Genomic DNA, 13,633 nt, shown 5'->3' with positions numbered 1-13,633 from the left:
CGCACACACGGCACCGAGTGCCTGCTTCCCACAGAATAGTTATTTGGAAGAGTCCTGGCTTCGCTCTCGGCCACACTCAGTTATTTCTCTCTTATTGTCTCATTGGAAAAGTCATGGAAGGAAAGGGAAAAGTGGGGTTAATGCTAAACCAATCTGAGTTTGTAATGGAGCTACAGTACAGACGGTCCCCGGCTTACCAGGGGTTCGACTTAACATTTTTCCACCGTATGATGCTGTGAAAGCGATGCGTATGGGGTTAATGCTAAACCAATCTGAGTTTGTAATGGAGCTACAGTACAGACGGTCCCCGGCTTACCAGGGGTTCGACTTAACATTTTTCCACCGTATGATGCTGTGAAAGCGATGCGTATTCAGTAGAAACCATACTTTGAATTTTGAATTTGGATCTTTTCCCGGGCTAGCAACGTGCCCCACGATCGTGACTTGCGATGCGGCGCGGTGGCAGCGAGCCGTAGCTCCCAGTCCGTCACGCCATGGAGAGGGTGAACGACTGACAGACTTCCAACCGCTCTGTACCCATAGAGCCCCTCAGTTTTTCATTTTCAGTACAGTGTTCAATTACATGAGATCGTCAACACTCTATTATCAAACAGACTTTGCCTGAGATGATTTTGCCCAACTCTAGGCTCATGTCAGTCAGCGTTCTGAGCACGTTTAAGGTCAACTAGGCTGAACCCTGATGGTCAGTCGGTTAGGAGCATCAAAGGCATTTCGACCTCACGGTATTTTCAATGTATGTTGGGTTTACCCGGACATACGCCATCGTCAGTGGAAGAAGATCTGCATTTTAGAAATGGAAGAGCTTACTGTGTTTTTCTTTCTGCAGATGAGAAAACTGGGCCTCACAGAGATGGGATGACTTACTCCAAGCCTCACAGCTGGTCAGGAGCAGAACCCAGCCCCGGTTTGAGTGCCCTCTGGGGTTTTGCGGAATGGGCCAGAGGTGGCTTCCTCCTGAGCTGTTTCCAGCGCCCACAGCTCTTCTTCATTCTGTAATTCACTATGGGTGCATAATTGCACAACTAGGGCTTGTGTGGGCATTTAAGGACCTTCTTTAACCCCACCTTCAATCACTTCTCTCCTCAAACATCCCTGAAAGCCGGTCTTGCCGCTTTCACCAGCAGTGACTCCACTTACCTCTCCCGCTCTGAAGCCACCTAGATTTTGGCAACCACCAGTTTCCCTATTTGCCTTGTTCCTTATTTGGAAGCAGCTGAGCTTTCCCCAAAACATGTTGGGACAGTTCTAATTAGCAAGGTGTGTGTCAACACTTCCAAACTCACCAGCCAACTTACATTGTTCACCTCTCAGAGTGGTTCCAGGGGAGAAGCTGGTTCCCTTCCCGGCTCTTGCTCGATGCCACACACACCCAACCCACGGGATCAGAAGGGCTTGTGCAGGGAGAATTTCCTGTTCTGCTGACTCATCTCCTGCAATGAGATGGAAGGCAAGCTTATATTTTCTTTTCCAGCTTTTAAAGGCAAATGGGAGTCTTCTGAGTTCAGACCTCTTTGAGATGAGATCAAGTACAGGCAACGCCTGGCACATAACACTAAATAAATGAGCATCGAGTGCATCTGTGATGGCCCAAATAGCCGACTCAGAGTGGCAGGCACTGTGGTGGGGCAAGGCACCAGGCTGGCTCTGTCTGGGTGCAGGGGGTTGTGAGCTTTCAGTTTGGAGGGAGCCTGTTGGCCAGGAGGACGGTTTGAAGGGGGCATGCCTGGATTTCACTTGCCACGGGGTAACAATGCAGCAATCAGACTTAATGTCCCATATGCTTTCTGACGGAGAACAAAGGCATTCCACTTCTGGCCGAACCTAAATCGAGGGAAGGATGATTCAACTCAGTGTAGGGAACAGCAGGAAATCCGTCAATAGCATTTACATTTGGGAGGCAATCAAGCCAGATTTTTGCCAAACAAGATTGGAATTAAGAGAAAAAAGGGATTTGGATAAGATTTGTTCATTTCAATGTATGTACATTTTATCTTAAAACATATATAGAGATATAGATATATAAAATAATGGAGTAGGAGGTGGGAGTGATAGTACATGGGAGTCCATTATAATATTCTATTTATTTTCTAAATGCTTGAATTTTTCATAATAAAAACATTTTAAGCACTTGGATCCTATTTTTGGCTCTAATTTACAATGTTTCCTTTATGATCTTTATTTCTTTTTTTTAAAGATTTTATTCATTTATTTGAGAGAGAGAATGAGAGATAGAGAGCACGAGAGGGAAGAGGGTCAGAGGGAGAAGCAGACTCCCTGCCGAGCAGGGAGCCCAATGCGGGACTCGATCCGGGGACTCCAGGATCATGACCTGAGCCGAAGGCAGTCGCTTAACCAACTGAGCCACCCAGGCGCCCTATGATCTTTATTTCTGTACTTCAAAATCTTCATCTGTGGTATAGGGATACCTGAATGTATCACTTCTTGGTTCACGGATGTTTGGAGTATTTGTGAAATCATGTTTTGGGACATACTTTGTAAATTATAATGTTCTATTGAAATGTGGTGATTACTTTATCATAATAAAGATAATATACACACATAATAAAAAAAATTCAAGCCATAGAAAAGGTATGACACGAGAGTTTCCCTCTCCCAGCACTCTCCTCCAGAAGCAATTACTCTTATAGAAATTCTATAGATATGAAATTTCATATGTTCATGTAACTTGAAACTTCTAGGACAAGAAGTCTCAGACTTTAGGAAAGATTGGCTAAGGTGCAGCCCAGAACTCCACCTTTCCAATCAGCCATTTAAGGACATAGGAATCCCCTGAAGATCTTGTTGAAATGCAGATTCTAGTCAGTATGTCAGGGGTGGGACCTGAGACTCTGCATTCTAACACCACACTTGGACTATCAGGGCTCTGTAAATTTCTACTCTGCCTGGAAAACTCCTTAGGTTTATTTCAAACACTTGCAGTGCAGCTAAGAAGGAATATTGAGAAATGCCCTGAAATAGACAAACACCCCTTGTAAAACCAATCAGACCTGCATGGCTCCCGCCCTGAGCACCAGTGAACAGCCCCTTGAGGAGGGCATGTTCTTATAGTATCATTTCTTCTCGGCTCTAGAATAAAATAAAGCAAAATAAATAGATAGAATAAAATAGAGCAAAAATAAAATCCTCTGTGCTACCCACAGCTGGTGCCTCCCAGGTGTCAAATCACATTTTTGTATTGACGTATACCCCCCCCAATTTTATCACTTCACTGCCTTTTGCAGATGACAACTGATCTCAAAAGATCTTTTGAGCTTTTAGTCTCAGCTTTTTGTGGACTAAAGTTGAACTAACAGGTAAGGTTTTTGCAAATTTGTATTGGGCCCTTTGCAAGGAGGGAAGAGGGTCATTTGGCATACATATTAACTGAAGTTTTGGGAAATATTACAAACAGCACCTTTTTTTAATATTTGGAAGAACACTTATGAAGTAGTCCAAATTACACCACAGTGGCATAAAAATTTTTTTGAGTTGAAGACATTTGAGAATCAACATATGCAGAAAGAAGCCTTGTCTGACTGCTCCCGCCCCACCCCAGACACACACTTATCTGACTAAAAGCAGAAACTCCTCGGAATGAGACGGTCATAATTCCCCTCTTCTGGGCAGTTTCACTCCCAGGAAAGATACCTAGGATGAAATGATCATAAATCCCCTCTCCAGGGAAGTTTCATGCCCCAAAGAAGATAAAGAAGACCACTCACACTTGCATAAACAAACATTATCACAAACTATCTTTTCTCCCCCCCTTTTTTTTCTGCTAAAAGCCCATTTGTTTTTCCTGAAGAAACCATTTGTTCTTCCCATAGGAGCTTTTTCCTACCCCTTCCTTTTCCCCTGTTAAGTTAGGTGTGTAAATCCTTAGTTTTAGATGTTGAGCTGAATCGCTTTCTTTGTGAGCTCCCAAATACCTATGTAAATAAACAATATCTTTTCTCTCTCGCCCATCTGGCTTTTGGCAATTTAATTCACAGGCCCCAAGTACCAAACCCAAGAGGGTAGAGGAAAGGTTTTTCCTCTGTGACCCCTATATGATTCATATATGATGGAAAACTCTTGATGGAGAACATGTATTACTTCATTTCTATTTAAAATTTTTTCTTAAATTACGATGAAATGCGTATAACATAAAATGTACCATCATTATGAATTTTACAAGCATAAATCAGTATTCTTAAGTGTATTCACATCAGGGTGCAACCAATCTCCAGAACATTTTCATCTTGCAGAACTGAAACTCTGTATCCATTAAGTAACCACTTCCCATTCTCCCCTCCCCCCAGCCTCTGGCTACCACCATTCTACTTTCTGTGTCTGTTGACTACTCTAGATACCTCTTTTTGCCTTTTTGCGACTGGCTTATTTCACTTAGCATCATGTTTTCAAGGTTTATCCATCTATATGAATTTTTTAAACAAAATGAATATTCATTCATAGAGATATTCCAGAGTCACTGTTCCATGAAGCTTCTTATTGTCAGATTTTATTTTCGTGGGGATAAGTCTTAGCTTCCGTGTGTGTGCGCGTGCACATGGCCTGTGCATATGTGCATTTGCACACGTGCACACTTTGTGCCTGTCTGTCTGGCTTGTTCTATTTTTCTAGTCAAGGCTGGTGGTGCCTCACCATCTGAAAGACTTTAAGTGATTCGTGTCATTTTACCTCACACTATTCCTGTTAAGTCATGAAGCCAAAATAAATAGACATTTCAGGAACAGTAAGTCGTTGGTTGAAAGTCAGATTCCAGGGCTGTTTTGTTTATGGTTCAGTATCTTCCCTAGCACTGTTCTAGGGGAGATAAGTCTCGGTTGTAAGCCCTGACTGGGTCAGCTTTCTGGTGGTGTGTGTCCTAGGGTGACAGCACCCATCTAGCACCCACCACCCTCTTGATTCACAAAGGGGGTGCATAACCACAGGAGGGCTACCTATAAAATTAGTCAAGGCTGTGTCCTATGGGCTTTGGGATAGTGGCATCATCTCTACAAATAAGGACACATTCATGTCCCTGGCTTCCCCCCAAATATCCTTCAATTCCTGCCAGAAGGGGCTGAGAAAAATGAGGCTCCGTCTTCCTGGAAATGGTTTTATTTTTATTACTCTGAAAGCTAATCCTCTGAGCCGGCAAGGCCAGAGGTCCCCCAGAGGGGACTGTAGTGGAGGGTGGTGAGAGAGGAGGGAATCTGAATCCCAGCCCTGGCACTGCCACTCATGTCCCTGATAGAAACCCACGGGGCCATGCTGGACACATGGTAGACGCTCAACGATGACCTACTATGAGTGAATTTTCCCACGTGACCTTGGACAAACCAGTTAACCTCCCCAGTCTTCCATTTTCTTTCTGTCAGATCAGATCAAATAATGGGGTAGAATGAGCTCTGTTTTTCCTCTCAGCTTGAGTATTCTTTGATTTGAGAAAGAACTTTCTAAATTTAACTGTTATCACTTCTATGTCAGCATGTTCAGGGTAGGGATAAATTCCAAGAGAACAGTTTTAAGAATTTATCTTCCCTGAGAAATAAAATTGTTTTTCTCCTTAAGGTAACACTTTGGTGTTGAGGGTTGGGTGGGGAAGAGGAGCAGAATTTTGGAGATTAATTATTAGCCTAGCATAAGAGTCTAGAGATGATTGCTTGTCACTGCCTTAGGTCATCATTTGGGATATCAGGAATATCTTGTTAAGAAAGACAGATAGACGTTCTTTTTTTTTTTTTTGAAAGATGTTCTCTTTTGGGATGCCTGGGTGGCTCAGTCAGTTGGGCATCTGCCTTCAGCTCAGGTTGTGATCCCAGAGTCCTGGGATCAAGTCCCATGTCATGCTCCTTGCTCAGTGGGAAGCCTGCTTCTCCCTCTGCCGCTCCCCCAGCTTGTGCTCTCTCTCTCCCTCCCCAGCTCCGACAAATAAATAAATAAAATCTTTAAAAAAAAATTTGTTTTAAAAGAAAGATGTTCTATTCTAAAACTCTCCAAAAGAGAGGAATCAATAATCAAACTATCCAAATTACCCAACAAGGATAATATATGATTACATGCATCTGGAAAGACCACCATGACTTTTACAGCTTATTTTTTTTTAAAGATTTTATTTATTTATTTGCCAGAGAGACAGAGAGAGAGAGAGAGAGCACAAGTAGGCAGAGCGGCAGGCAGAGGGAGAGGGAGAAGCAGGCTCTCCGCTGAGCAGGGAGCCCGATGCGGGGCTCGATCCCAGGAAACTGAGATCGTGACCTGAGCCGAAGGCAGACACAACAACTAAGCCACCCAGGCGCCCACTTTTATAGCTTATTAAATATATCAGTTATACAGGATTTTGATCAATTTGTGCTTAAAGCAATTTGATTTTGAAGCAAAAAAAAAGCAGAGCAAAGCAAACATGAGGAAATCTGTGATAGGCGAAGTTTTCTAGTTCTTTCTGTGAAGTACTGGGTAATTTCCCACTCTTGCTGACATCTAACAGGACAAGGAGACAGCCTGCTGTGGTCGTATTTTACAGGACTATTTTCAATATAGGCAGGTTCGGTATAAAATGAAAGTATAATAGTAGTTTTGCTCAAAGTAATGTTATTTCACCCCTGGAAGAGAGTGTGTACTTGTTACCAAACCCTAAGGAAGATACAATGAAGCTGGGAGTAAAGCCACTTGGGAGCCCTGATTTGAGCACTATCGTTTTCTGCTTAATTATCAAGTGATTTCAATATTTAAAAGCTACCGAAGGAGGCACGGAATCTTGTTGGACAGCCACTTGGCTCAGAGCACACATCTGGGGGAGGGAGTCGGTGACTGGGAGACTGGAGTTGGGGTTGAGAAATAGAATATACTTTTTATACTTGAATTTTCAAACCTGTGTGCATATAGCACATTTTCCATTTTCACAAAGAGCTGTACATCATTACTCAAGCTGTCAGGATAAACTTTGGCCTAAACACATGGACCAAACTGTCAACAGGCTAACATGTTATAAAGCATAATAAAGTTGTATAGAATAAAAGTTGAAAAAGGCATCATGGCATGGTGAAAACAATATTAGAACAGCAGTCAAGAGGGACGCTACTCCTGTCTAGTTTGCTCATCTCGACAGGTGATTTCTCTTTTTTGGTTCCTAAATGCCCCATGGGATAAGAGGGGGTTCATCATCTAGGTCAGTGGTGCTCAATCCTGGCTCTAGTAGAAAGACGGCTTTAAAAAATTGTGTTGTTTGGATCCCACTCCTTCTTCATAGATTCTGACTTAATTGATCTAAAGACTCTGGCCTGTCAGTGATTTTCAACTTTTTGTTTTCATTATTTCTCCCCTGAGATCCTTTTTAAAGATATATTTTCCTAATTGCCCTCTCCCATAAAAACTGACCACCACCAGATATACCGTAGATCTGTTCATGTGCCGTATGTACGTCTGTACTTTATGCATACAAAGAGTCAGGTGCTTTTTTGCTCCTGTTGCAAATTCATGATCTAGATGAACTTTGAGGTCCCTTATAAGTTTAAGAATTATATAACTTTCTAAATTTAACTTATCTGAAATGATGGAAGCAAGAAACGAGAGAGAGGATATGCCACTCTGCATATTCCAACATCATCTCTGATATCCAGGTGTACAACAACTGAATGCTGTCCATGCCCTGTTGGGTTAGACCAGCCTGGGTCATTCAAGACATTACACTCAGTGAAGGGAGCAGACAGAGGGGCAATTTCAAACAAATATCGAGAAGATCCATCCCTCCTGTGGGAAGGTTCCTGATTACTAGAGCTGGGCGCGGTAGGTGGGACTGCCACACAGGAGTGATCTGCCAGCTCCGGGAGTGGTCGAACACAAGCCAGATGCAAAAACAAATCCCAGAATTTGCTTGGAGTTTGAACTAAATTACCTTGAAGGGCCCTTTTAAACACAGTTCTATGCCAATGCAAGCGCGAGTCATTGGAATGAATGATAAAGCAATCTCCCCACCCCAGGACTTCCATGGCAGGTGGATGTGTGTGAGGTGGTACTAGTCTCGTCCCCTTGTACTTAGGGTCATTTATAAACATGTGTATGGTCCCCTCACTAATAAAAGGGGCTTAAGAAATGTGCAGCGGACGCCCATTTAAGAAGCAAGACAAAAATCAGCAATAGTACTCAAAGAATGTGGAATGACTTCCAGTAAAATGTTTTAAATTAAGTCCTTTCATTCTGAAAGAATCTATTACATGCAGGCTGGACCCCCCAGCCCCCCACCCCGCAATAGCGTTTGTTCGCTTTCACAAAAACACAAGACTCAGAAAAGCCTAAAAGTTCTAGATGTGGATTTGTAGATATACAGAGTCCTAATTTGAAAAATCAGGCTTGATGTGAGGTGCTTACGATGCCATCATTTGTGGACATTGATCCTGAATGCTGGGGCTTCCTTCCCCTCTGGCTAGAGAGTAGCTCTACGTTCCTTACCTCACTTTCATGTGAATGTACCGGTGAACAAATTTTTGTTCTAAAGTTGAAGATTCAGGGTCAAAGGAGAGAGTGAGAAGTAGAAGAGAGATGTCAACCTAAAAAATAAAAAGTAGCAAACAAACAACGATAATAATACATTTGGAAACCCAGGGTGGCTTATGTGCCCTCAAGGGTCTTACAATGCAGTTGGTAAATCAGATCATTTTTATGAAAAGCTAAGTGGTAATATAAGGTATTATTAAATAGGAAGTACAGCTAATGAGGAATTTAGAGGTGGGAGTGCTCCCTGAGATCTGGTGTCAGAGACATTGAGGAATGATGGGGGTGGAAATATCTGCATATATATAAGGCAGGAAAAAAAGCTAGCTGGAGATTGAAAGGGAACAAAGTAAATTAATTGGGTTGAACTATTCAAGAGAAGTTTAGAAGTTTCTTCTCTTAAGTCTGGTCCTTCAAGCTCCTGCTTCTGGAGCTGTGCCTCTGCCTAATAGTACAAGTCCAGAAGAAGATGATGTGGTGTCTGAACAAAGGTACCTGGGCACCTTTGATGGCCTCCAGATGCAGATGGAAAGAACTCCAATGCTCAAAATGAGAGTCATTAGCAACTTGGTGGTGGGCAAAATCCAGGACATGTAGGTGGTCTTGGGGCTAAATGTGAGTGGGCAATTGGTTACATCTCTTCTAGCAATGATGTATGCACTTCACTATGAAGGGTCCATTGTTCACTTGGCCAGCACAATGATGGGGAAGCCAGTAGGGACAAAACATCATGTGTCACCTATGGAATCAAGAATTACACCCCTGACACAGTGTGGAAGGATACTGAATATACCATCCAGAAGGCTTTCAAGTATGGAGTGATGTGACCCCCTGAAATTCAGACAGATGAGACAGGGTGAGGCTGACATCATGATATATTTCACACAGTGAGTTCACAGGGACTCCAATCCTTTTGATGGCATCACCCATGGTTCTGGACCCTGAGCTGGTATTGGAGGAGACTTGCATTTTGATGAGGCTGAAATCTAGATTAAATACACCAAAGGCATAAACTTGTTTCTCCTTGTTGTTCAGGAGCCTAGCCATTCCAAAGATCCAAAGGCTATCATATTCTCCCACTACACTTATGTTGACTTCAACAGATTTTGCCTCTCTAACAATGATATCTGTGACGTTCAGTCTTTCTGAGGAGAGTCGTAAAAGCACCAATCTATGTCACATCCTTACACTATGGAACCAGCCACCTGTGGCCCCAGTTTGAATGTTGATACTATCACCACAACTGGAGGAAAAATCTCTTTCTTTAAAGGTGGTGTTTTTGGTGGAAGCTTCCCAAGCTATCAAGCCCCTTATGAAATTGGAACCAGGAGTCAAGTTTTTCTTTATAAAGATGACAAGTACTGGTTAATCAGTGATTTCAGACCACAGCCAAACTGTCCCAAGAGCACACATTGTCTGGGCTTCCCTGACTCTGGAAAAGATTGCTGCTGCTGTTTTTAATCCACTAATCTACAAGCCCTTTCTCTTTGTGCATAAAAAATATGGGAGGTGAGATGAGAGGAGACAATCTGTGGACCTTGGTTATTCCATCTTGATTACTGAGAGATTTCCAGGAATTCGACCTACTGCAAAGGATACAACTGTTTCTTCCAAGGATGTAATCAACGTGAATCTGACAAGCCATCCAACCACATCACCAAAGGCTGGGAAGCAATAGTGGGTTTTGTTGTTGGGAATGGTGTAACGAGCGCTGTGCATCAATTTACTTCATCTTGTTACATTTTTTACTGCATGTGGGCTTTGTGCCCAGTGTGCCTTTATGTAGTGGTATCTTCAAATAATAAGGTAATATCTATATAGAGACCATAAATTAATAATTATGAAAAATATGAAATTTTCATAACATTTTTCGATTTTGAAAACCCCTCTGGGATATAGTCTCTTTATTTGCAATTTTTCCTGTCAAGTTTGAAAATAGAGACCATCAAAGGCCAAGAGGATACCTTTTGGAGAATACTAAGTAAGTTAGTTCTTAAGAGCCTTTGGACAGAGAAATTATTATTATCCCTCTCTGACTTGTCAAAAATTAAGGAGTGATGTTTCAATGACCATTACATTTTTCAACAAGGGCATCATTTTAATTAAGATTAATTACAGAGAAGCGACTGGCTGGCTCATTCAGAAGAGCATGTGACTCTTCATCTCGGGGGTGTGAGTTTGGGCCCCAAATTGGGTGTAGAGATTAGTTAAATAATAATAGTAATAATAATAATAGTAAATACAGAACACATCTTGGAACTGAAGAAAAGTGGCAATTGTGTAAACTGTTTAATATTAAATTTTATCTTTTTTCAGGACTGTCTCTCTTAATGTTACATATAAAGTATACATAAATTAAAACTTTGAAAGAAAAAACACCCCACTGGATCAGTGTTCTGTTTGGATCCCCTGATCTTGTCAACATCCCCCCGGCTTTGACCTCTTTGGATTCCCAGTTCGCCTCTTGTAGCCTCAGCCCCCCGATGGCCAGCTTTGGCCTTCGCTGGCAGCAGACAGCTTCCAGTGAGGTTCTCCCAGGACACACCTCCACGATCGTCTCCCCTGTGAGGCAGTGGCAGGAAGCAACTGGATTTTGGCCTTGTGGGTAGGTTAAGACTTAAGCAGGTGTGGTGATCACAGTAGGGCATTTCATGCAGGGGCCATGATCTAAAGAAGATGCAGAATGGAAAATGCGAAAGGCGTTTGGGGGGCTCTCTGTTGGTCAGCTCACCTGGTACAGATGGTTTGCAGCAAGGAACACTGAAGTAAGGCTGGAGCTCAGAGTTCTACCAATGGAAACTTCTAGATGCCAAGCTGAGGACTGAACTCAAGGCCCTTAAGACGCACAGGTACAACAGAATTGATTCTCAACCTCTAGGTACTGTAAAGAAATAAAACTCTGGGGGAAGGAAAGGAGGGTGAACTGTTGACATCCAGGTCCCCTTCCTACTTGCTGAGTCTTTTCGCCCAGTTTTGTAGTCAGACCCTTTGGGAAGGAAAGGAGCATAAATCTGGTACGTTTAGTCAGTTCTCCTAAGGTGGGAGGCAAAACCCACATGTCACCAAGTTTATATAATCATAGACTCTTAGAGAAAGGGCCTTAAAGTCTTTATATGCCACACCTCATCCATTGTTTAAAATCCTGCAACATCAACAGCAGGGCGTGGGGCCTAGACTCCAACCAGTGCTGGCTAGCTCCTGACTTCTCAGGGCAAACTTTACCTTCATCCATCTCAGCTAGTTCAGCCTACCCTGGGTCACACAGAGCACCGCTGATCCCTTTCCCACACAGCTACCTCCCCATGGTTCTCTTCCCTTCCCCCTTGCCTTCCTAACTTGAGCAACCCCAGGTTGGGGGTTGTTGCAATTTCTTTCTTTATAAAGAATAATGTTTTATGGGTAAGGACTAAAGAAAACATTTATATAGTGTTTTTTTTTTTTTTTGGTTTTTTTTTTTAAGTTTGTGAGCTGTAATATACTACCATAAAATCCACCCCTGGTCATTTCAAATATTCCCTTGTGCCAATGTGCACAATTTGCACAATTAATCCCCATTCCCACCCCCAGCTCTAGGCAACCTCTGATCTGCTTTCCATCTCTGTAATTTTTGGGGTTTTTAAGCGTTGCTTTTTTTTTTTTAAGATTTTATTTATTTGAGAGAGAGAATGAGATAGAGAGAGAGCATGAGAGGGGAGAGGGTCAGAGGGAGAAGCAGACTGCCTGCTGAGCAGGGAGCCCGATGTGGGACTCGATCCCGGGGCCTCCAGGATCATGACCTGGGCCGAAGGCAGTCGCTTAACCAACTGAGCCACCCAGGCGCCCTAAGGGTTGCTTTTTATATAAAATTTTTTTTTTCTATCAGCCATCTGAGAGCCCATGAAACAGTTATGTATTATAGAGCATTCCTTTAAGATAGCCTTTAAAAACTTTTTTTGCCTATAAATGCAGATAGAGTTAATAACAATTCATGAATGATTGTTCCAGGATGGGTTATTATATAATTTATCTTCCTAATCACTAAAGAGTCATCCAAATAGTATAACCAGAGGCTCTTCCAAAGTAACCCCTGGAGCTATGGTCCAAATATAGACTACTGAATGGCCTATTGAACCACCCAGCATGGCACTTCATAAGGTTTTGATGCCTTGCCTGGGGTCATGGGATGAGGTGGCGATGGAGCACCATGAGCCCTGGCTCTGCTCTCCATGTTCGTCTTGCAGACCTTCCAAGCTCCGGCCTGCCATTGTTTGCACCCTCCAGCCTGTAAGCAACACCTTGCCTCCTCTCCTCTGACCAGAATCCAACCCACTCTTTGAGATCCAGCCCAGGTCTCTGATGCCTTCACTGACCACATGCTCCAAGACCTTGCTGTGCTCCAATACCACATATTTCAGCTGCTCATGACACCGTTTATGACCATAAATGGCTTGGGAGTCTGACCTCGTCATTAAACCTCCCTCACAGTTCCCACAGTGTTAGACAAATGGGCTGTCCTGACACCTGGCCCCCGCCCCCTGGCCTCTGATTTCTCCCTCCTTTGAGCCCCTCTAGGTCTTTGAACTTCTGCCTTATTTCATCGTCTTTTGAGGGCTTCATTATGTTGCCAGTGTCCTGTGGGCAGTCGCTTACTCATCTTCAAGTTCTCCTTCGGGACCTGACAGAGTGCCCTGTACATAATAATAACAGTAAAATAACAACCACCCACATTTGCATATTGCTTTGCAGTTTCGGACGTGCTTTTATATCTCTCTGCGATTTGACCCCATGCAATCCCGTGATAAAGCTGGATTATTATACTCCTTTTACAGACAAGAAGTCTGTGCCCAGGGTCCTGGCTTCTAAGATATTCTGACGCAAAGTGCCAGCACTCTGCTACACCACCCAACAGCTCAATAAATTTTTGTTGAATTGATTTGATGCTACTCGGTTGGCCGCGTCGATATGGATGAGGTACAAGAAGTAAGGAGCAGTGTTGGGTTGGTCTTGCAGCTTTTGTTGCTGTGCATGTATTCATTATATATTAATCCATTTATTCATTCAACAGACAAGTATAGAGGGCCAACTACGGTCCAGTGCCAGGCACTGGTTAAGCACTGGGAACGCACATGAACTTGCCCTGAGGTTGCTTGCTGTGTTA

General features: G+C 43.0%; 1 pseudogene; it reads left to right on the top strand.

The window, feature by feature from the left end:
• The first annotated feature begins 244 nt into the window (after positions 1-244).
• On the top strand, positions 245-9,645 carry LOC114217438 (macrophage metalloelastase pseudogene; annotated as a pseudogene).
• Positions 9,646-13,633: the final 3,988 nt, after the last annotated feature.

The sequence above is a fragment of the Eumetopias jubatus genome, unplaced genomic scaffold (genome assembly GCF_037043125.1).
Source record: "Eumetopias jubatus isolate StellerSeaLion01/CBP00866 unplaced genomic scaffold, mEumJub1_p1.0 scaffold_2, whole genome shotgun sequence".
In the NCBI taxonomy this organism is placed as follows: Eukaryota; Metazoa; Chordata; class Mammalia; order Carnivora; family Otariidae; genus Eumetopias; species Eumetopias jubatus.
This window is presented reverse-complemented; position numbering and strand designations above follow the sequence as displayed.